Consider the following 25475-nt stretch of genomic DNA (forward strand, 5'->3'; position numbering starts at 1 on the left):
GGTTTCTGCAGGTGATATGACCGAATGATGCAGGTCATACCTCGGCAAAAGCTTTGAGAGGTCCAAAGAAAATTGTGAGGACTGACTTCTATCAGTCTCTGCTTTGAACCTTGAATTTTTCAATAAGCTCCCAAAGTACGGAAATGAATACAAGTCGCATTCAATAAGAATATTAGGAAGAGCAAGGGTGTGCCATGACCCAGAGAGTACCCTGCTGGGGTGGTGAGGTAAATAATAGCAGCCATAGCATGTTTTATGTAAATAAGTCCAGGATATGGGACCATGACGAGCGCAACGAGATGGTAGACCAGTTCCATTAAGGAAGCGTGGCTGCAGCTAAAATATTTGAAGAAGCAGGGCTAGGGAGATGGCCTTTGAACTCGACTACTGGAGTGGGAAGATTAGGAAGCTTGGCGTCGTTGAAATCCTTTTTCTTTCGCATCGAAAAATTTGCAGAGGATTCAAACCCTAGTTATGGCAGATCAGAGTTCTGAGGAGAATGTTGTCAATCAATCGCTCATGGAAAACATAACGGAGAAGATGCATGCCCATCACTCTTCTTCCTCATCTGACGACGATGAGAAGCCGTCCATTTCTTCCTCGGTTAACAAACTTTTTGGCAGACAGAAATCTGTGTACCATCTAATCGGCGGAGGAAAGCTTGCTGATTTAGTGTTGTGGAGGAATAAACAACTGTCTGCTAGTTTTCTGGTTGGGGCGACTGTGCTGTGGATATTATTTGAAGCCATGGAATATTCGCTACTCACATTTGTATGCCATGTGTTGATTCTCTCACTGGTGATCTTGTTCATTTGGATTAATCAGTTTATTCTGATTACCTTACTTCCTCGGGCAAAGGCCTCTAGTGCCCGATGGGTTCTGTTCAACCCCGCCAAGCTCCACGACATCAGCAATGACAAATTTGTTAAGCACCCAGCTGCAATTGCCGTTATTCTGTGAATGAAGATCCCTAATTTTATCTCGCACGAAAATGAAAGGAAAAACAAGGGGATTGAACAAATGGGTATCTAAAAAACATCGAATCTTCTTCCACCATTAGCCCTGATTATGAGAGTGATGAAATAGTGGCAATGCCTGTAACTTAAGAGTTATGGCAGCTAAGTGTAATGATTGGCGCCCGAAACCTCAAGTAGGAGGCTCCTGCGCCTAGATTTTTTAACCTTCAAAATATTGTTAATAAAAAAAAACCTTTGAATAAATAGATTTTAAAACAATGTGCAGGGGAAAATCCTTTCAAACCATGACTGATCAGGAAAAAAGTAGACTAAGATATGAATTTGATCACGAAAAAATGACGCCAGGGCCTCCAAAACAAACCCTGAAATAACAACATGATCGCAGGAAGGATGGAGGAGGAAGAACTAGTCTCCATCAAAACCGATCAAAGAAAAGTATGGGGATAAAATTCAAGATCCAACATAGTGGGATTCAAATTTTCTCAGAAATTCAGTTAAAGTTTAAAAAACTTAAAGCATGCATGCAATGACAAACTAATAAACCTGATTGCATAAAGAAAACCGATCTTTGTCAGAGCATAATAATAAATAAATGATATGAAGTAATATTTTGTTTTTTTGGCGGCACGCCTTCCAAAACAAAACAAAATTGAAGCTTTTATAGGAAAATCCTTTGGCGGCAAGCCTTCCAAAGGGGGTTAGATGAAAATTACTAGAAAATAAGAAGTAGCCTGCACAAATTAGAGCAAACAGTTAATCAGGTTTGGCAGTAAACTAGCCAAATCAAAAAAAATCAATTTCTTCCATCTTAAGAAGATTAAAGAAGAAATTAGTGAAATCTTCAAGAGCCTCCTTCGAATCGTACCTTCATGCAAACACTCAAAACAAAGATTAAACTGCTCTGATACCATGTTAGAAATGGAAAAAGAAATATGTAAATAAGCAATACCAGGAAAGAATCTAAGTGAGTAAATGCATGAAAAGATATTACCATAAAATAGGAGAGAGAAAGCTTCAAGCTCCAACATCATGAGACAAGATATTTGGAAAGGGGAAAGCAAAGAAAACCCCTTGTGACATTATGAATGAGGAATGAAAAGCCTAAGAAGGAAGAGAGAGAGAGCAAGAGAGCAATGGCTCATACAATATTTGAGAAGAGGAAGAAACCTCATTGTTGTTGAATGAGAGAGGAGGGTCATCTCTTAAATAGAGATGAGAGAGAGGAGTTGGAATGTAACTCCCATGTCTATGAATGCCACCATTCATATGTGTGTGAGGCCAAGTGTGAGATTCCTCTTAAGGAGGAATAATCTAAAATTAGAAATTACAATATATATTTGTCCTCACATATTCCACTAGATGACAAAATAAGATGTAGTGGAAAAAGGACAAAAAATAAATATATTAGGATACCTTGGCTTATATCCTAATATATTATAACAATAAATAAAGGAGGTCTAACCTTGGTTTATAAATACACCAAGGAAAGATTACAACTTCTAACAGCAACTAAATTCAAATGATACTTGAATACACAACACTTATGTTCATCAACAACAGATGATCCTAGCACAGCATCCCACCAAGCCCAATTGTTCTACAAATACTAGTAGAGTGGAATTTTCTTAATCTAGTTAATGGAAACAATACTAATAACCTTGCAAAAATCTGCAACTCCTCACATGCTACAACCATTGCATACTAGTGTAAACTCAAATAGAATCTGAAAGAATGCTTGAACTAACTTGCAAATGATATAAACAAGTACAAGAATATACAACTAAAATGCAATTTTGCTTGTGTAACAATGTTAACACTTAGTTTAACATCGATTATAAGTGTTACAACTGATTAAGAGTGTTAACACTTATATTCAGTGTTAACATTGATTATAACTCTGATATAATCTTTCATAGGAGGAAGTGGTGAAGCCTATTACAAACATAAAAGATTATAAGAATATAGTCCTTATTATATCTATGAGCTGCAATACGTGGGTAATAGTGATACACTAGCAAAACTGCATTGTTGTTGTATATTCGTGTACTTGTTTATATCATTTGCAAGTTAGTCTCTCGCCCTTAACAAGTACAAGAATATACAACTAGAATATAAACTACATTCTAGTTTTATATTCTTGTACTTGTTTATATCATTTTCAATTTAGTCTCTTGCCCTTAACAAGTACACATTACTCACACAGGAATCAGTTTTGCATCAAATCTTAATTTCAGCATCATATTGAGTTCTTGAAGCCATAGGGGCAATTTCGGGTGTTCTACCCAATATTGTGCCATTTTTGAGGTTTTCATGAATCTCAATCCATCTTAATATGCATTAGAATATGCTCCAAGTGCTTAAAGAGCACACCCACATCCCCTAAGCAAGAGCAAATCAAACAATGCTTGGGTGCACCTATTTAAGCTCTATCTAAGGTGGCTTAGCTTAGAAGTTGATGTTTTGGATTGATATGATGCTATATTAGAACTTAAAATTTGAATGTTTCAGCCTTTCAAAACAGATATAGATAGCCTAGTCTACATTCTGACATGCCTGGTGGGACCCCTTTCTTGATCAACTGATCCAAAATGAAATTTCCTTGGTCGTTTTTCTCAAAAATTTGGGTTGTAAAATTTGGTTTGCGCATTTGTTGTCCACAACTACACATTTGAACAAAAAATTGTAAATATGCACATTTATCCATTAAAACTTCACATTTATCACTTAAATTGTGCAAATGTTCAGTTTTGCTGCGCATATGTTCAATCTTCTTGTGCATTTTAAATTTTTTTTAAACATGCATTTTTAAAGCATTTTGGCAGAATAGGTGTAGTTGCGCATACATTCTATGTTCTTGTGTATTTTTGCAAAAGTTGTAACATGCACATTTGTTCTCTGTAACTATTCATAAAATAGAGGCTACCTATCCACATCTGCAGGTATCAAAAGCCTTGTGCAAGGATCGATCCAAGGGGTTTATTGGATGACCTTAAGATTACTCACCATTTGTATCCCCTTTCAGGGGGTACAAAGCTGTAGGCAAGGATTTTGATACTCACCTTCCTTAGGTAGATCTAATTGAATTGATTGACAACTAAAACTCTGTGAAAACACTTGTTGGAACATACACTTTTTAAAGCTTTTTTAGAATCAGAGTCAATTATCTTGTTTGTATCCCACATGGTTACTTTGTCCCTTGTGGAGATTGCTTTTCCAAAAATCTTTCTTGGAATCTATCCTTTGCCATTGGAGAACATAAAAAATGATCTACAACTTGAGTTGAGATGCTCAGAACAACTTGCAAAGAAACCCTTGGAATCAGATACCCAAAGCTTTTTTATTAGAATTTCCTCAAGTTATGCCCAGTCTGATCAAACATCTAAAAGCTAAATTGGCCAAATCTCAAGCCTATCAAGAGAAGAAAGTTGGAAAAGAAAATATTAAAAGCCATCAGTCCTTTGTCCAAGCAACCCAAGCAAAAGAAAAGTATCAAAAAATTTGATAATATTAGCTATAATGCAAGAGTCAAAGAGTTTACTTACAAATTTTGAGTGAACCATCACTATGTCAATCTTGAAAGAGAGAACTAGCTAGATCCATTACATGTCACTTTCTACCTTCAGATCCCACATCTATCTCGACAGGCCTCTGTCCAAGCTCATTTGTGCATCATCACCAAACCTTAGTTGTATTTTTGAATCAGTCTTAGTTGCATTATCATCATCTTCCTAGTAGCATCATAGGTCATCCATCCTAGTCACATCTGCATCACCCTTTTAGAAATGACATCATTTCATCTTCCAATCAAAATCCCAAATCCTTGATCCAAATCCAACATCCACTATCCAAATCAAAACCCACAATCATTTGTACCAAATCCAAAGACCCATATCCAAAAGCATTTAGTGTTTGAAACCTTTGAGTTGTTTCCATTCCCTATCCTAAATTAGAGATCAACCCCTTTTTGATAGAGCATTGTCTGAAGGAAATCCAACTTGTCCTTGCATAGCCTCATCATCTCAAGCAAGAGATTGGCTTGCATTGATTAGAATCTAGTTGACCCAAGATCACTAGTCTATCCAAGGTTGGCCAAATCCTATCACTGATCCTCCATTGGGAAAAATAGCAGCTCATTGTTAACACTTAGTAATCTTCCACCAGCATCCCACCAATCTTCCACCATCATTGCCAAGCATTTCACCACTTTGTCACCATCTTCTGCCAATCTTTTGCCATCCCTGATCCAAATCCAAGAATCTCACCAATCCTTGCATTGCATTCTATAAATTTATCATCCTTAGAAGTTCCTTAAGCTTGTATCCATCATTTTTTAGAGTCTTTATGAAACATCTTGCATCTATCTAGCACCTGCATCTCCATGCCTGTCGAGACAAGATCTGGATCTAGAAAATGATGGTACATGGATTCTTATCCAATCACTAGCTCATCTGATCCCAACATTTCTACCAGTGTAATGGTACCCTATGATCCCAAAATACAACAAACTGGCAATGCATAGGATGATCCCAATATCCCCTTTACTGCTATAAAAATAGAAACATTTGTGAATTATCCAAGGAATCCACCAGTAGTCAATGCACTCATGGCCCAAAGTCAGCAGAGCATGTTCACTAACTTTGGACAAGTACATACTCCCATTTTACCATATCTCCATCCTCACATTCTCATAAACACTATCCAAAACCCAACACAAGTATACTCTTTGTTCATCCAACCATTCCCTAATCTAACCTTGCAAACATCTCAAGCAAACTCCACCATTACCCTTCTTCTGGAAGGAAGCTTTGTAAGTCTCGTAACACAAGTTCTAACACCATCTGCTCCATTCCCTATCATAAGTATTTCATCATCCTCTATGGCCTCCCAAGCTCTTGCACAAATCAAATGCTTGTTACAAAATTGACTCCCACCTCTTACACAAACCTTTATGCAAGCAATATTTCCACCTTCCATGGGCCAAGCAAGATCTTTCATTCTAGGAAGGATGCAATCATCCTTCCCCTTCACTTCATAAGCTTTGACATCCACACCTTTTATGCCAAGAGGGATTCAATCATCTTTTCCTTTCACTCCACAAGCTTTGGCATCCATACCATCATTTCCAAGGTCAACGTAGTTGCTTACCTCTTTTTCCCAACAAGCCTCTACATCATCCATTTTAGAGGACACACAATCATTCCCCTTTCAAAATTAGCAAGCTTCCACATCAACATCACCCTTTTTATGGGGAACACAAGCATTCTCTTCATTCACCCCCCATCAAGTATCTACCCAGGCACAAGCCTAGCAAAATGCTTTCACCACAAGAATGCCTTCCATGGGTTTTTCAAATTCACCATTCATGTCCCAAACTCCCATAACATCTACCTTCCCAACATCCACTGCAACACAATTCCCACCACACACTGGTTCTCATTGGGGCCTCACTCAAGATGACATGAAAGCCTTTGGCATACCAAATTACTCTCCTACGTCTATGTTTGCAAACCAACAAGCCACCTTCTCACAAGCAACACAACAACAACCATCACAGCTTCCGCCAGCTTCATCCTTTGCAAGCTATCCATTCACCACACCAAGTGCTTTTCAGCAAGTTCCTCCACCTCAGCAGCCAAGTTCCTCTCATTCCATAAGTTATCTTGTCCAATCACCTTTTGTTTCTTGCTTCCCTACATCAATTCCACCCTTAAGCAATATGAGAATGCACCCAACTTATAATAGCCAACCAAAAAGAAAAGTTCAACAAGGGCCATCTTACCAACAAGCTACATCATTCCACTAACCTCCCCCACATCAACCATACTTCTCGTCATAGCAACAAACCCCCATCATTCCCCAATAACAACAAGCTTCCTCCTATTAGTCACATCAACAAGTCCCCATTGTCCCACAACACTAGCAAGTAGTTCCATATCCTTTACCACAATTTACCCCCACACCACATCAACAATATCCTCTCTAGCAAACATCACTCCAAAATCCACTCCAATCTTCCTATCTCACTAGGCAATCTCCATATGCCACTCCCCAATAACCACCTCAAAATCACCCTTATTCACCAACACCACTAGATCCTCTTCAAATACGAGTACCCACTCCAACTCTAGTCCCTTTTAAGTGGGAGGCAATGAAGAAAGCTCTTAAGGAGATCTAAACTAGCACAAAGAATAAAACCTTCAAGTTCGAAGAGGTGTGTCCTTACCCATTTGACTGATCAGTCACATATGTTCCTTTTCCTAAGAACTTCTAGACACCCAAATTTGACATATACCAAGGAAAAGAAGACCCAGTTAAGCACATCAAAAAGTTCTATATGGCATGTAAAGAGGTGGCTTACAACGACAACTATCTTTTGTGCCTATCCCTCAAAAGCTTGGGAGGAATTATTGTTGAGTGGTTTTACAAGATACCATATGGGACCATTACAACCTTTGATGAGCTCTCTAAGAAGTTTGTCACCCAATATGCCCACAATGTTGAGAATGAGTTGACCTTATTAGACCTTTGCAACTCTAAATAGAACGAAGGAGAAAGTGTAGCAGAATACCTACAACAATGCAGAACCTCACCACCAATTTATCATACCAACCACCTAAGAAGCATTTGAACAAAATCGTCATTGACAATCTGCATCATAAACTATGCACTTTATGATGATGACCTGACTCCAAACCTATCAGGATATCAAGAGCAACAGGATAAGTCTCAAAGGCCCTCCTAGACAAAGGCACAATCTGACATTTCAAAAATGATTCCAAACATAAACCCGACAATGATAAATCCCACTATTGGAATTGTAAGCAAAATGTTGTTACCGATGGAGCTACTAACACCAAGCATGTCCAAATTGTCATGGCTAGTCCTACACCAACTCTAGCATACCAATAACAAGAAACACCCATCTATCAACAATCTCCTCAGGTCCATCAGCAACCCATGCAACAATAACAGCCTTGAAACAATCGACAAAATTATCAACACCAAGCACATCAAGCTTATCAAGGTAATCCAAACAATTTGGTGAATTCCATTAATACTATTCCCAATTAGAACAAGCCTAGAGCTCAAAACTATTCAAAGAATACTTTCACAGTTTTGGGTGAACTATTTGATGTTATCTTTCATTGAATGGCCAAGGAAAACTTGATTACATACCCAACAATCCAACAGGTCAATGATGACACTCCAAAACCTAAATGGTATAATGATCATGAGTACTACAATTATCATTGTATCAAAGGACATACTACCCTAATGTGTATAAAACTCAAGAATTACATGCAAGATCTCATTGACCAAAAGGAAATCCAAGTAGATGCACCTACTCAAACCTCAACTAATGACAATTTACAAATCTATCAGAATGTGTTCCCACAACACAACACTGGGAAGAACCAAGCTAATGCCAGTCATCCCCAAAACCAAGGGAAAGGAAAACAAGAAGATCACACTGGTCACCAAGACTATACTATTGCCTATATCAATTATGACAAGTTTTTTGGATGTATAGCCTAAGTTGAGCCTTAGTAGATAGTCAATGTGTTGTTACCACCCATAGAGGCCAAATGACTATCATTGGTGCCCGTCCAAGACTAGCATACAATGCACTCAATGCACAATATAACCTCATGGAACATTTGGGGAACACACTAGCCAGATCTCCATCTTGGACCTTCTCTGCACTTCACCCCTCCTTTAGGAGATCTTTGACCAAGCTCTCAAAGGAGGAAATATCCCCACATACATTAACACTAGCTAGTTTGAGACGCTTGAGGGACATCTATCTGCATCATGTGCTTTATCCTTCAAGCCATTTGACATCCTAGAGGTTGCACCTGACCATACTCTCCCTCTCCACATCACTGTTATGGTTGGGGACTTTGCCATCAAATGGGACTTAATAGATAATGGTTCGGCCCTAAACTTGTGTACTCTAAAATTCATTCAGAAAATTGGGTTCATAGAGGTCGATATATCACATGAAGTAATTACTATCAAAGCCTATGACAACTTGCTACATACCTCAGAAGGTACTATTACTTTTCCTATTCAGCTAGGCCCAACAATGCAAGATACCATTTTCCATGTTGTTGACCTTGACCTACCATTCAACATCCTCCTCAACCAACCATGGATTCATTCCATTAAGGTTGTACCATCTACTTACCATCAATGCATCAAATTTCTACATCAAGGCGCTGAAGTTACCATCCATGCTAAGCCCAATCCTTTGCATTTTGTTGTGCAATGGAAGCATCATTCCCTCATTCCACTCACTATCTAGGAACCAACATTGGCACTTTTGTTGCCAACTCGTCTGAATCCCTTTGCAATCCAGAGACTATCCTTGCCTCTACCCTCTCTTCCATCAAGATCAATAACTAGGGCTATGGTGGATACAACCTACATGATGCATTTTTCGTAAGGGCCCTCTCACTTGATCCATATACCCAAGGGCACCTAAGTCATCAAAGCAATCTTGTTGAAGAGCTTCATGAAATCAAGAGAACGAGACCTATGACTTTTGAATCCCATGGAAACAAAAATAGTCAAGAGATGGATCCTGATGTCAATAGGTGGTTGTACAAAGATCCCCCACCACCTGATACTCAACTTATTGGTTATATCAAAGACAAATGTATACAACCACATAAGTATGCCACTAAACAATGGAACTATCAAGGCAGTGATCTAGGACCATAAGAAGGCAAAAGCAAAGACCCTCTCACAACATCAAAGAACCCACAACATTGGGGTCTTGGCTTTAATACCCCTGACCTACATATACAAGGGCCCAATACTGCAACTAGGGGTAACAACATGACTAGCATTTCCTTGTTGAATAGTCAAGACTACCTTGTAGCAATCGAAGACATCCCTGAAGAAAAAGAAAAGAAATCCTATGATGACATCTTCGATGATGATACCCTCCTAGAGTTCATGGAGGCATTAGGCCCATAATCTGCTCAATATTTAGAGTCAACTCACATCTATAAGCTTGACTTGAAAGGATACTTTGGGGAGGAGGCAAGCTTTAGCTATAGAAGAGGAATAGAAAGAGTAAAACATGAGTCCTTATGTGAAAACCCTTATGGGGCACATTCTGATTTAGAAAACAATAAAAAGAGAGAGCGTATCTTCTAGTGAAAACATCGCAATTCAAGTGCTAGAAGATGAAGACTAGCCTATTCCTCTTATATGAAATTATAGACTCGAGAAATCGTTAATCATCATAGAAGAAACAAAGCCAATCAACTTGGGTACAAAGGAGTGCCCCAGAATCACCTACATTACAGGATCTTTAACAAAGGGTGAAGAATTGGCTTTCATTGCACTACTTCAAGAAGCTACTTGGAACTTTCCATGGTCATACACACACATGCCTGGGCTTGATCCTAAACTTGTTATTCATCATCTAGCTATGGACACTAATGTTCAGCTAGTAAAGTGGAAGCTACACAAAATGCATCCAAAAGTAGCTCTATTCATAAAATCAGAACTAGAAAAGCTCCTAGATGCAAAGATCATAAGAGCTATAGATTACTTAGATTGGGTCTCCAACATGGTACCTATCACAAAGCATTCTGGTGACATCAAAATTTGAACAAATTTTAGGGACTTGAACAAGGCATGTCTTAAATATGATTTCCCGCTGCCTAACATAGACATGATCATAGATCTTATAATGAGCCATGAAATGTTATCACTAATGGATGGCTTCTCTAAATAGAATCAGATTCATATAGTAGAAGAATATCGACACAAAACAACATTCACCACTCCATGGGTACTTTCTGCTATAACATGATGCCATTAAGGTTAAAGAATGCAGGAGCCACATATCAGAGAGCGATGACAACAATATTTCATGACATGATCCACAAGATCCTTGAAGACTATGTAGATGATATTCTTGCAAAATCAAAAACACATCATGAACAGCTTGACATTCTTGAGAATATGTTCAATCGCCTACATCAATATGGCTTGAAGCTCAATCCAAAGAAATGTGTCTTTGGTGTTACATTTGGAAAGCTTCTAGGTTTCATAGTATCATGACAAGGCATAGAGATTGACCCCAAAAGGGTCAAAGCAATAACATAAATGCCTTAACCAAGAACACTCGGACAACACAAGAGCCTAAAGGAAAGCTTCAATTAGTGTGCTAGTTCATTTCTTAGCTGGCAGACAAGTGCCAACCTTTCATGCATCTCTTATGCAAGGACGAGCCAACTCTCCAATCCTAGTACCACCAATTCTAGGATGCCCTCTCATACTTTACATCTTGGTGACCACTATAGCATTATAGGCACTCTTAGCTCAACATGATGATGAAAAAAAAGAGAGAACAACCTACTACATTAGTCAAAATCTTGTTGGTTATGTGCTCAATTATTCACCCATGGAAAAAGCATGCCTTGTAGTAGTCTTTGCCACTCAAAAGCTCAGACATTATACAAATAGCCACACAGTTAGGCTCATTTCAAAGGTGGACGTTCCTCAAATATATGTTATCAAGGACAACTCTCATAAGCTGTATGGCAGAATGGGTCATGCTACTGAGTTTGACATCCTGTACATAGATCAAAAAACAATCAAAGGACAAGTCATTGTTGATCAACTAGCAGAGGCACCACTAATGCATACATATCCACTAATCATTGAATTCCTAGTACATAGATCAAAAAGCAATCAACAGGGAAGTCATTGTCGATCAACTAGCACAGGTACCACTAGTGGATGGCTATCCACTAATCATGAAATTCCTAGATGAACACTTTTATATGATCGAAGGACAACCCATGTGGAAGTTATACTTTGATGGCTCATATACATCGCATGGATCAAGAGCAAGAATCCTATTTGTTCACAACTCAAGGTGACTACATTCCAAAATAATTCAAGTTGGGATTCCCATGTACTAACAACATTACAGAATATGAGGCACTCATCTTAGGTCTCAAAACAACCATTTAGTAGAATATCACAAAATTGCAAGTGTTTGGAGATTCACAACTAATTATCAAACAAGTCCTAGCTGAATATTAGACAGAAGGATGACAAACTATAACACAACAAAGAACTAGTGGACAGACTGAAAGAGCATTTCCAGAAGTAGTGGATGCAATGGCAACCATCGGATCCTTGCGAGAAATCCCACGTAACGCTTTACAATATGAATTCCTAGTCGAGTAGCTCCACTAGCCAACTAATGAGAATGTCGATGTAGAAATGCGGTGTCTTGATTAGCCCTCAGTCCTCATGGTACCACAACATCCATGCATATCTTTAAAATGGTATCATATCTCCCCATCTCACCAATAGCCAACGCCAAAACCTCATTCACAGATCTTCTTGCTACTCTCTTGTAGCCAAAACCCTTTATCATCAAGGGTATCACAATACCCTCTCTAGGTGTTTAAATTCGAATGAGGTCATCCTAGCTTTATAAGAGGTCCACACTATAATTTGTAGTACCCACACGAGTGGCATGGTTCTAGCCAAGTAGTTGCTTCAAGTTGGGTATTATTGACCAACCATGGAACATGATGCTTGAGTTTGTTAGGAAATGTTTACCATGTCAACATGCAAATCTGGTTCATGCACCGGCACAAGACTTGCAACCCATTGCACCACCTTGGCCATTTTCATGTTAGGGCTTCAACCTCATTAGTTTAATCACTACCCTTTCCTTGGATGGATATGAGTACATAGTAACTACCATAGAGTACTTCACCACATGGGTTGAAGTGATTCCACTCACCCCGACTACTGGCATCCAAATATCCAAGTTCATCCATTACCACATCATATGCCACTTTGGCATAACATCTACCATCTTCACAAACCATGGCACATCTTTTGAAATCCATCATGTGGATGATATGTGTGCTACAATCCACATCCATCGCTATTTCTCCAATCCATATTTCCCTCAAAGAAATGGACAAGCTGAGGCAACCAACAAAACAATCCTCAAAATCCTCAAGAAGGTTCTTAGTGATTCTAGTCGTGACTGGCACCTCCAAATCAATCTCGCCCTTTGGGCCTATGGCATTTCTTATTGCACTCCCATAGGCACCCCCCATGTTCCCTTTTATATGGTGCCTAACTTGTTCTATTGATCAAAGTCAAGCTCCCATCATTACGAGTCTCCATGAAGAACTGTACCACTGACAAGGACTATCACGTGGCACATCTCACCTATTAGACGAAAATAGACAACAAGCATATGATAACTTGGTTGCATACCAAAATCAAATAAAAAAGAGCTACAACAAGAAGTCCATCCGAGATAGTTCTAGGTCAATGACATGGTCCTCAAAGAACATTTGAAGGTCCAAGAAAATCGAGAAAAGAAACGCAAGTTTGAGCCTACTTGGCTGGGCACCTATGTTGTCACAAAATGCTTCGACTCCAAAGCTAATCAACTATCTACACCGTAAGGTGAGCCTTTCAATGATCCAATCAACATCATACACATATTCAAAACATCCTTAAAAATTGGAAAAAGCAGAAAACTACAAAAAAAGAAAAGAAAAAATAATTGTCCAATGGTGAAAACTTGGCAATTCAAGCGGCTTGGATAAGTATGTTGGTGAAAACCTGACAAACAAGCACCATACATAGTGGACACGTTCATTCTCTATCAAACTCCCATCCACCCATCCCAACATCTGAGTCCTTTTTCTCCCATCCCCATCCCCATCCACCATCCCCCACTAATACATTTGGTACCAAATTGCAACGACACTACCGTTGCAATTTGGTACCAAATGTATTAGTGCCCCAACATTTCATCTTTTTATAATCCTCAAGGAAATCCACACTCCAAACTCCCCATATCTTGTACCATATCTTGAACATATCTTGTATTGTATCTTGTATAGTGTAATCCTTCTTGTACCATATCCCATAGCATGAGGTCATCCTATGCCAAATACAGAGCTTCTATACATATATCAGTTGTATATATTTTCCAATACGTTGGTACATATTATCCCATCTTCTTGTGCATAGTCCTTGATAGTCTTGCAATAGCGTAAAAATCTTGTCCTACCAAGCCTCATACTTTCGCAACTTCAATTGTTGACTATTCTTGATCATAATGGTTATTCTTTGACTTCATTATTTGCCAGCAAATAGCAACACTCATTGTCTCATCAATCAGGGAGTCCTTGAGGATGTATCCTTCCTCTTGTGAGACCTAATCTTCCACCACTCACACCAGGTCTGTGTCGATGAATCCTTCCACACATTCAAACTAATCTTCCCACCATCAATCAATTAGTCAAATCAAATCTCTCTCCTTGGCAAAGAATGTCTTTTTGGAGTTCTCATTCAGATCTTGGATTTTGTCCTTTGTATCTTGTTAATCTTTTATGACTTCTCATTGTTTCTCTACTCAAAGTTTCCACGATCCCTTATATCATGATGTGCTAGGAATGCGAATAATTTGGGGCAAGGTCTTTTGATCTTTTGATTCTACCTATGAGTTAGTTGAACGTGACCCTTTGACATTTCACACGTGATCTTCTGGGTTACATGGTGCACTTGGGAAATGTCATTTGTTTGTGTTTTCTCCCGCATCATTTTCACCATGCCTCCTCTCAGGATCATGTGTGATGGTGGGGCAACCTTGCATGTCTTTTTAGCATCAATCTTATGCAATGCTAGTGATGTAGCCTCATGTTCTTTTTGTAAGCTTGAGAGGTCTCTAACATTTCTATATCAAACTAGGTTGTGCACTCCACATTTTCACTTGAAGCTTCTTTAAATCCCGTGCATCCTGCATCATATAAATTAATCTTGCATCTTGTATCTTTTCATGTACCTGCATTTTGCATTCTGCATTCCATCTCATCTTGCATTCACCCATCTTTGCTCTTGGAAGTTTAATAATTTATCCTCCCTCCTTCATTTTTTCTTTCTTTCTATTTCCTTTCGAGAAAATTCTATAAAATTTCCTCTGCGTTATTTTCTCGAGGGGACACAACCCCGTATTCCTCCAAATTCTAACCTGGGGCATCTTATTTTCTTATCTTTGACGCCAAGCCACTTGTGAGTTCGTATCAGAGAGGGATAAAATGTAGACACCTAAAAATCCTTAATAAAATAAAGTATTTTTTATTTTTTGAAAAAATCCTGATCATCATTTGTGAATTAATTAATTTATTTTTATGTCATTAAACCCTTTCATCTTAATTAAAAATATTTAATTAAGAAATCCCTTCCAGAAATGTTTAAATCTCATTTAGAAATTATTTCCCTATTTATTAATTATTTAATTAATAAATTACCAAAAATCCAAAAAATATTTTTATCCAAAACCTTATAAATATCCTAAAGATCCTAAACCTCTTCTAGAACCTCCTAATCTCACTTTAATTTTAATTAAAGGAGGATTTACTCATTTCCTAAGCCTAATCCCAACTCAAAAATATTTAAAACAAATATTAAGTGTTACATCCTTTTTATTTATTAAATTTATTTAATAAATGAAAATTCTCAACCAAAAGCATTTGAAATAAATAAGTATTTATTTCATTTCCCTAAATCCTTAATTTACCCTTGGAAAACTCTAGACTCTTCTACGACTTTCCTAATCCTTCCCTAAACCGATTTAGGGGAAATTACCTACTTTCCTAAGCTAATCCCAGTCTCCTTTGACTTCTAGTCAAACCCTTCCCCTAGTGAGCCTCAAACTCATTAAGCCTTCGAGATGAATAAGTATTTATTTGTTTCTTAAATTCATGATTAACCTAGAAAGTCCTAGACTCCTCTAGAAGGTCTTAATCCTCATCCAAAGCCTTGGTCCAACCAAAAATCGATCCTTATCCCTAACCCTAACGCCAACCTTACCCCAAACCATGGATCAACCTCCTAACCCAACCCTTTCCAAAATCCTATAAATACCCTCATTTCTAAGAGCAATAATCCAATTTCCTTTCAATTCATAATATAGTTATAATGTTAGTTTCCAACAAAAGAAACGTGCTTTGTCAACAATGTTCAAAATCATGTCACCAAGCATAGACATAGGAAATAAAAAAGGGACAAAAGACCAAAAAAAAAAAGAAAAATCATTAGGACTATAGAAAAATCATTAACACTATAGAAAATCAAGTTCCAGAGATGGACTATTCTGATGCTTTGCCATTACAAGTGAACATCCATCATTTGGTACTTCTTGGCAAGTTCCATTTAAGTATGTTAGGCACAAAGTATTCATCAATCTAAGTATTGATTAGGAAAATCTGGATGTTCATTACATGTTCATTACAAAATTTGAGCATTCATCGTTTGGTACTTCTTGGTGTGTTCCATTTAAGTATATCACAGTACTACTTAGGCAAATTTGAATTTTCATTGCCTACACATATAAGAGTTGATCAAAGAACGTATATGCACATGTGACAAACATGCAGATTTGACAAAGCATTATTGGGAACTAGACCCTTCAATAAATGAACTTGTGATGATTTTTCACAATAGTACATGTGTTGCAAGCTAAACTTCTAGTAGTGCTTAGGTAAATTTGCATGTTCATCACCTGTTTCTTTGAAGAGTTTTTAGATTCTAAGAAGAGGTATGAATGGAGGCTAAAGAAGGGATATTTATGAAGGCTTCATAGACCTATTTTACTTTTATCCCACCTCAACTTAGTAAAGAAGATATTCTCTAAAATTTTAGAGATCTAGAAAATATTCACAAATATCCCTTCTAGCCCCCACTAATGTTCTTAGGATCTAAAAAGTTTGATCATTAATCTATTCGGTTTTGACAGTTGGTTTTATGATTGTTAGGGAACAATTTTGGGTAATTAAGTGGTTGCAATCAAAGTTTGGGGTTGTTTGACTACATGAGTATTTCATTTGACGTGACCAAATATGGATCCATAATTCACCTTTGCTAATACTGAGAAGTTCACTTCTTACCCCTTACTTATAGTTGTTTCTTTAAAGGAAGATTGTAGGGCCCAAATGATAGCATTTAATTATATGTCTTAAGTGTTACAATGGACATGTAGGTCTATAGGGGATTCTCAACATTGAGTAGGGGTTTAATGAGTGGAAAAAGAAGATAGAGATCTTCAAGGAAAGTGTATTAGACATGAATCAAGCACAAAGAGAAGATAAAAAAGACTGTAACCATCATATTCTTTCGAGGTCAACAACATTAATGATCCACACCATAACAGGTTATAGAGAGTACAACCTTGCCACTGATTGATATAGGTATAACACAAAGTAGATTTACATAAACCAATTAACTCAAAACACAAACCCTTCTTCAAATAATTTAATTTTAACTTTGGTTGTGTTGAAGGAACTATGTTGACTTTATTTTTGTAGTTGTTTAACATGAGAGTTTGTAGATTAACAGGAGTTTACATTTTTATGGGTACCTATCATTCAATTGAGCATTAATGCCCATCTAGATCTAGTGAGATGAACAAAACTCATGTACCTCATGCTAGTGTGCTTGGATTAGACTAGACATTATCCAACCACCTATGAGGGTTATTAATAGGTCCTTAGGCAATCTTCTAAGGTGTCTCACTCAACAACATGGAGTTTCATGGGACAGAATTCTACCATAGGCAATATTCTCATATAATGATTCGTTGAATAGTAGCACAAGTATAACACCTTTTCAAATTGTCTATGGAAGCCACCCAAGGGGAGTCTTAGAGTCAAGAGATGTGAAGGATAGGATAGGAAGAGTGCTCTACCAGAAGACTTTACCCAAGTGATGAAAGATATTCAAGAACATGTTAGGGACAAATTGAAATATACCATAGAGAAATACAAACACTAGGTAGACATGAAGAGGAGAGATTTGCAGTTCAGATTTAGGGACTCAGTGATGATTCACTTGAAGAAAGAAAGATTACCAAAAGGACAACACACCAAACTTATGATGAAGAAGGTTGGCCCTTTCAAAATCCTAAAGAAATGTGGCAACAATGCTTTCAAAATAAACCTTCCACCTGACATATACTTTCACCTATCCTTAAGGTGGCTGCCATTTATGCTTATAAATCTTCTACTGATGTGAATGTTGTAGGAATAGGTCATTTAGGCAATGCAAATGCATCACAACTTCCGAGAATAGTCATTCCAAAGATAGAATGTATTTTGGACAAGAGGGTAACCAAACAAACCAAGAGAGGCACTTACTATGTATACATGATCAAATGGAAAGATTCTCCATTGAAGGATGCCACTTGGATGAGTGAGTTAAAGATTGAAAAGGAAAGGTACAAGCTTGAAGACATTCCAACTCAAGGAACTTGAGTTCCTTTGAGGTGGGCAGTACGGTGCAGGGCATTATAGCTCCAATAGATGCACTACACCTTGAATTTATCCTTGGTATTAAAAAATGATTAACTTAGGATTGTGGAGTAGTCTCTTATAGATTCTTGTCTCATCTAGTCCATTTGTAAAGGCTAAGGACTCATAGGTGTTTTATAAACCTTGAGCTCCTTAAGTCCTAAATGACATTGGCATAGTTTGTTTAACGTTTTTTGTCTTAAAATGATAGATTAGACCAAGCAAAAGGCTAACCCAATCCTTATGATAGAATATAGTCATAGCTTAAGACATTTTAGCAACATTTGAAAAGTGCAACAAAAAATTGCTATTTTGTGACTAATTTGAAGATCTAACTAACTCCAATCGATTCAAGGATAGTTGCTTGGTGGAGGAAGTTTATATATATGTCTAAGAAACTTCCCAACATAACAGGTTCCATTGTATGGCTCTATTTTGAAAATTCAATAAAGTTCTCTAGTTTTCTCTTATAAAATCCCTATTATTTGCACTGTACAATTTGTATGGATTGGTGAAGGGTGATAAATGACTTGTGTTGGAACTCTATCTTGTTAACTTGCAAATGCAACAAGTCTAAGTTCATTTGGTGATTTCTAGCCCAACTTGCGATAGGATCTCTAACACTAGTCCAGAGACCCTTGCTCCAATAGGGTTTTGTGCAAATAGAGGTCTATCTCGCGACTCTGCTAGCCAAATTGCATGAAACCCAATAAAAATGAAAGATTTTAGAATGATTTCAAAGATTTCAGAAGGATGAAACTAGGGGATGAAGTTTTCTATTTTTACAGATGAGCCCTAGACCAAATATCTCTATGTATTTGGTCCTAAGTTGTAGGAGTTTGAGAGTACAACAATTTGTATGAAGCAAGCGATCAAGTAAATGGTGGATTTGGAGTAATTTGGCATCCCTCTAAATGTTCACAAGGTTGGTTTGGATCTATGTACCCATTTCTTAGGACTCCCTTTGAAAACCAAGTCTAATTAGGCCTAATTAGGACTACATACTTAGGAAGAAATTTGAAGTGTTGGAGTAGATCTGTAACCTATCTTTTGGTGGATAATTAGACAGATCTATGTGATGCAATTCCTTCACATTTGTGTGGTCTATTCTTTGTAAAGTTTTGGAGTTCCAAAGTAGTTTGGTAGGATCCTTAAAGGTCTGTATTTGGAGGAAATTGTCATTAGAACCTAAAATTTATCTTTTGTGGGTCAGAGCTCAAGGAGTCCTAAGAGGTATCTGTAAGTTGATCAATATAAGGGAAACTATTTTTTGATATCATTCCTTTTCCTTAAGTATTTGAAACTTAGAAGTTTTGGGTGAGGCTACATAGTACCTTGGAATCAGGTCTTCCACTATTGCACTCTTCCTAGATTTGTCTATGGGAAACTATGGCACAATTATATACGAAATTATTATATTCTCAGGTCAAAAGGAAGATGAGAATAATTAAAGTAAAAGTGACTAGAATAACTTGGGCAAGAAGGCTGAAAATCCTTCCTAATAAGCTCTGTATTCATTCTTATAAATTTACTTCTTCCCCAATTGTACTCACATCCATTGCAACTTGATCAATTTTACTTGGTTTAAATTGTTCAATAATTGAGCGCTAATCTTCAATTTCTCAATTCTCAAGAGCCATCAAATTTTAAGAAGTTCATTCTAGTGTTTGAGAATTCTTTAAGTTATAACTGTGTAGTCCACAATAATATTTGAGAGTGCTTTGGCTTCTTAGTTACTTAAAAATTTAATTATGGCATCTGTTGTGATTGATGTTGTTCTTGAAAAGCTTGGCAAGATGTTTTCAGAAGAAATAAACAAGGAGGTTTCACTTGTCTGTAACTTCACAAGTGATGTCGAATGGCTAAGCAAGAAGCTCACAAATTTAAGAGACTATCTCAGAGAAGCAGATGCCCAAAGTGCACTCAATGTGTCTATTAAAAGCTGGTTGTTGGATGTTGAATATCCCTTATCCTATTTTGCATCAATAAAATCTAGCACAATACAAAACTCTATCCACGAATAATACAAAAAAGAGAATGTAGAAACCCTTGACCATAAAATTATATAATGGAACCCTCATCAAGCCATGAAAAGAACAGGTAAAAGAAATAAAAACATGATATATTTTTTTGTGTTCTCCTTTAGAAGTGTAGAGCCTAGGGAAAATCATGGTGCATACCTAGCAAGGAGCCCAAATTTCTAATTCACGTTTGCGGACAAACCCTAGGATGAAGCCGATGACACTCAACCAATCGAGACACCTAACAACGAGCCCAATTTTGTATTCATGTTTTACACTTCACAGTTCCTTTCAAATCTCATAGATCTTCAAATTCAAGTTTCTCACACTGTAATTCCTTTGAAACAAATTCATCGTGGTAACAAGAGATGGGAAGCATAATAGTTCCTACCATATGTGTGGTAGTTGTATTATTGTGGAGTAAGGAAGGAAAGGTTGGCATAGCTTGAAAAAGAAAGAAATGTAGTTAAATTTGTGTCCAAGCCAAATAGTCGTATAGAAATCGATAGTAAAATTACGTTAGGAAATTATATTAACCTAGACAGAAAGAAAACTACCAACACATGCAACATGTTTAAAAAGATCTCAATCTGTTTTAAGCATAGAATGTAAAAAGAAATAGTTGAAGACAAAATGCTTTGAGCCACTCTAAGTAATTACCAGACCCACCAATGTTGGGCTGCCATTACCAAAGTTCATAACAAGAATAAAGGTTAAGATCTCAAGATGCATCCGCTTAGATGTCACAAAGAGGACATATCAAACATACATCCTCAACTCTATTTAATATATAAAGTTCAACATTCTATCATCATTTCAATAAATCAATATTATCATTTACCATGTTACCATTATGATAAAGACAATACTAACATTTGCATCCCACCATTGGCAAATTAAATACTTACTACATATCATACGCTTTCTAGAGGGAGGAATCCAGACAATGAGGTCACACAAAGAGTGCATGTGACATCTTTTACTCAATTAAGCCCTTAACATTGATGCTCTAGCAATTTAGGTATCAATCTTTTAAGTGATTTCATCTAACACTTTTGATCAGCTTTAACAACAGTCATTCATGCTAGAATAAGAAAGAAAGAAAGACACAGAGAGAGATGATTAAGCTCTATAAGCTTGTATTATTGTAGCTAGCTTCTAAATATTAGATAATAAACACAAAAATGGAACAGAGTGAAGGCCATGAACCTTCAACATCTGTAAAAACATTTATACCATAAATCCACTCTATGCTTGGCTTTGTATAAGCAACTACCCTTAATTCTAGATCATTCAAGAAGCCTATCCTTGAAAAGGAAAAGCTAGTTAAATATAATTGAGGTGCACGCCTAACTAAATAGTGATAGTTTTGTTTTGAAAAGAAAATGCCCAATCTAGAATTTGGAGGATGGACCCTTATCCTTAGTGATGATAGATATGGTAACATGGAGGCTTTCAATTTATTCTGACAATCTTCTCACACTTCAATATTATATGTGGGTTGAAAACCTAAGCTTCAATTCATTCAGTGAGTACAAACAAAAGAAAACATCACAATAAGTGCAGTGACAAGTTAATCAAAACAAAGAAAAAAAAAGGAATGACAGTTGTAATATTTAACTTGATTTTTTCATACAGTCTATTGAGATTCCTTGTAGACAAATGTGACACATAATGGGAGAATCTAAAAACAAGTTTCTCTCAAAAAAAAATCATGCAGTTGAATAACAGTAAATGTGTTCCTTTATCAGTTCTCTAAACATCTATTATGAAAATATTTCTCAACTCTCTTATGTCCTCATATAATTGAAGTTGCTTGCAAAACCCACATGCAAAACATTTATCATTATATCAAACAATTTGTTGAATGATGTCAAACCATTTTGTGAAAGTAAACTTTAGTGCTTTTCTCAAAACTATATTTGTATTGAGAAATACTTTCCTTGCAAAAATTCCCATTTTTATAATAACTAATATTTTTTTAAGAGCTTCTATCTCCAAGATGCTGGAACCTTCGTTGGAATAAATAATGCTATTTAGGTAGTATCCCACTTTGTTTTCCATGAGGCCGAAGGTGTGCATGAGGATCTACTCTGCAGCTCTACATCCATTGAGACTCAATATGCTTTTACCATCGATACCTTGCAAATAAATCAATACCTCATAATAAAGAACAGAATATAACTAATCTCAGCTGAATGAGATATAAAACTATAGCATTCCATTAGCATTAACTATGCATTGCACAATGTCTCTATTAAAAAGAGATTATATTAAAGATACTATCCTATGATAAAATCTCTAGATCTTTCTTCAATATGTGATATTCAGCGGTTATTTTATGATTATAGTATGATAACATTTGCAATCATTCCTCAATACCAGATCTTCACTAGTAATTTTAAATCTAGAAGTACATAACTTAGTTGGCTAGTGCTACTCAAGTAACAAAGATTAAAATGAAACATCTTAAATATTGTTGACCAATCCAAAGTAGTCTATAGCATTGGAGAATACCTTATCTATAGGAATACCGGATCAAAGAGTACATTTGTAATTTGACGTCAGATTTTAGTTATCAGGATTGAATTTTGATCGAGAATTTTGCAACTCTCTCCAGTGATGAAAATGCCACAATGATTGAAATAAAAGATTTTTAATAATGCCCATCACATAAAAGAAACTTCTAGAATCAAAGACTAGCACCCCCTATTTGTATAAATAGTGGACCAGGGGACCAAACTGATATGAATTCATTAATCTTCTCTTCACAGAGATATTTCACAATATCCATTAAATCAAAGGAGCTTAGGGACCCATACATAATGCATCATGTTTGTAGACTATAAACATAATGAAAATGGGGTAAATTAGTAATCAACTCTTAACATCTAATTAAGCAATTAGTGAATTTTGATGGACATGTTTAGAATTTTGGTTAAATGATTGAAATAAAGACTTCTTACAATGCCCATGGGGATGGGATCAAAGAATAGAGCACCGTGTCTCTAGAAACAGGGACCAAAGAGTTATTATGTTTGTAATGTGCTCATAGTATGAGGTCTTCAGCAGTCTGTTTTGATCAAAATTTTTACAACTTTGTTCAATGTTGAAAAAGTCACAATGGTTGAAATGATAGATTTTTAACAATGTATATCAAACTAGCTTATGGAACCCAAGAGCAACCCATCATGTTTTTGAAAATAGGGACCAAGGAACAACTCACCATGTTTCTAAAAACAGATCGAAAGTCTCTAATCTGCTCTCAAAGTCAAAACTCCAGCAGAAAATTTTGATCAAGAAGTTTGTAACTATATCTACCGATGAAAAAAACTATGGTCATTGAAATAAAAGATTTCCAATAATGATGCTCCCAAAAAAACACAAAAAAAAAAAAGTTCATAGTTTTCTACAATCTCATCTCCTCAAACTGAATACTAAAATTGTCCATGATTCTAGAAGATAAGTGAAAAATTGTATTGCAATGTGGATTTTGTGACAATAGACATAAAAGAGAAGAAGACAAAAATTAAAGCTTGTTAATACTAGTTGTTTCTTATTTTTAATTGGTTGTAGCAATCAGAAAAATAATTCTTGATTGAATAAAAATAAATTTTTATATCATTTGAACCACTAGCTTCATTCTGGAAGTTTCTAAAAGTTATAGCTGGAAGTTCTTAAAAGTTTCTTACTTTCTTGGCTGGAAGCTTCTGACTGTCTCCCCGAAATACATTTTTTTGGCAGAGCAGTTTGTAGAACCCTCTGTTTATAGGTAGATGCTTTCAATCCCAGTTAATAATGCTAATGCTAATTTGATACTTAATGTCATTCTCAATTGTGACTTACGTAAACTGAAATCATGAAAGTTACAATTGCCCTGGTTGACTCGTTGAAATTGGAAATCTGAGAGCTTAGTATATGAATCAGATGCAAAATTTAAGTGGGATAAGAAAGCACAATAGAATCGTGTTCAAGTTTGATAGAATTAGAAAGAATGTTTTTGGGGGTTTTGGGTAGTGGTGAGCTGTGGGTGAGGGGATAAAGAATTAATTGGAAACCATTGATGTCTACAAACTTGGAGGATTTTTTTGGGTAAGGGGTTAAAATGGGGCATGTAAATCCTGAACTTGGGCTTGATCAGACTGGGAATGGAGATGATTCCAAAGAATTAGACATTGCAAGCTTCTTGTAAAGGTATGGATGATGTCCCTGTGTTTTAGCTGTCTTTGCACATTTGTACATTACTTTTAACACCTGGTATTATCTTGACAAATCCAAGTATCAGTCAATTATTCAAGCAGGGTCTGGAGAGATGTGCATTCTCTTCCATCCAACACCTAGAAATGTATGGTTTTTGTTTTATATTTCAATTTATGGCATATATTTTATAGTGATTGACAAATCCAAGTATCAGTCAATTATTGGAGCAGGGTCTGGAGAGATGTGCATTCTCTTCTATCCAACACCTAGAAATATGTGGTTTCGATTTTATATTTTAATTTATGGCATATATTTTATAGTGAAGAAGGCTAGCTTTAAGAATATATTTGATATGTTGTGATTGATTGAGTTTAAGATTAATAATTTAAAGAATAGTGTGAAATAATGGAAAAATTTCTAGCTCTATTAAAATAATTTACAGTTAACATCTAAGTATATCTACACATTCCACTATTAGTAAAACCTACAAAGCAATGGACATAATATTTGCAGCTTTGCAGAGGCATCCGAGTAGAGCGTGAGTTGTCAAGTTTTAAGGTACTCTCTTATTTTTCAGTTGTACAAGTCTACGTGTAACAACAAATTATCATCTACAAAAGATTACAGCAAAAAGTTTTATGTTATAATAATATCATCTCTATCATACTTGCTACAAAAATTGATCTTGCCTCGTGTACATCGTTCAGCTGGTCTCCCAATCTTATAAACTTGCTGCAAGGTCTTCTAACATTTGCCTTTCTTCAATGGGGATTCTACAACACTGGAAAATGTTGAACGTAATTTACAATGACCTTATGATCTAATAACAAAATTAGGAGTCATTGATACAATGTCTTGGTTGTAACTGTAAATCTCATTTTCAAAATATTTATAGGACTAATACCATTCTTCAAAAGCAA

General features: G+C 36.4%; 1 pseudogene; it reads left to right on the plus strand.

Moving 5' to 3' along the window:
• The first annotated feature begins 474 nt into the window (after window positions 1-474).
• Window positions 475-960, plus strand: LOC149541234 (reticulon-like protein B3 pseudogene; annotated as a pseudogene).
• Window positions 961-25475: the final 24515 nt, after the last annotated feature.

Source organism: Cupressus sempervirens, chromosome 9 (assembly GCF_028749045.1).
Source record: "Cupressus sempervirens isolate cs-2001-9-10 chromosome 9, ASM2874904v1, whole genome shotgun sequence".
NCBI classification, from domain to species: Eukaryota; Viridiplantae; Streptophyta; class Pinopsida; order Cupressales; family Cupressaceae; genus Cupressus; species Cupressus sempervirens.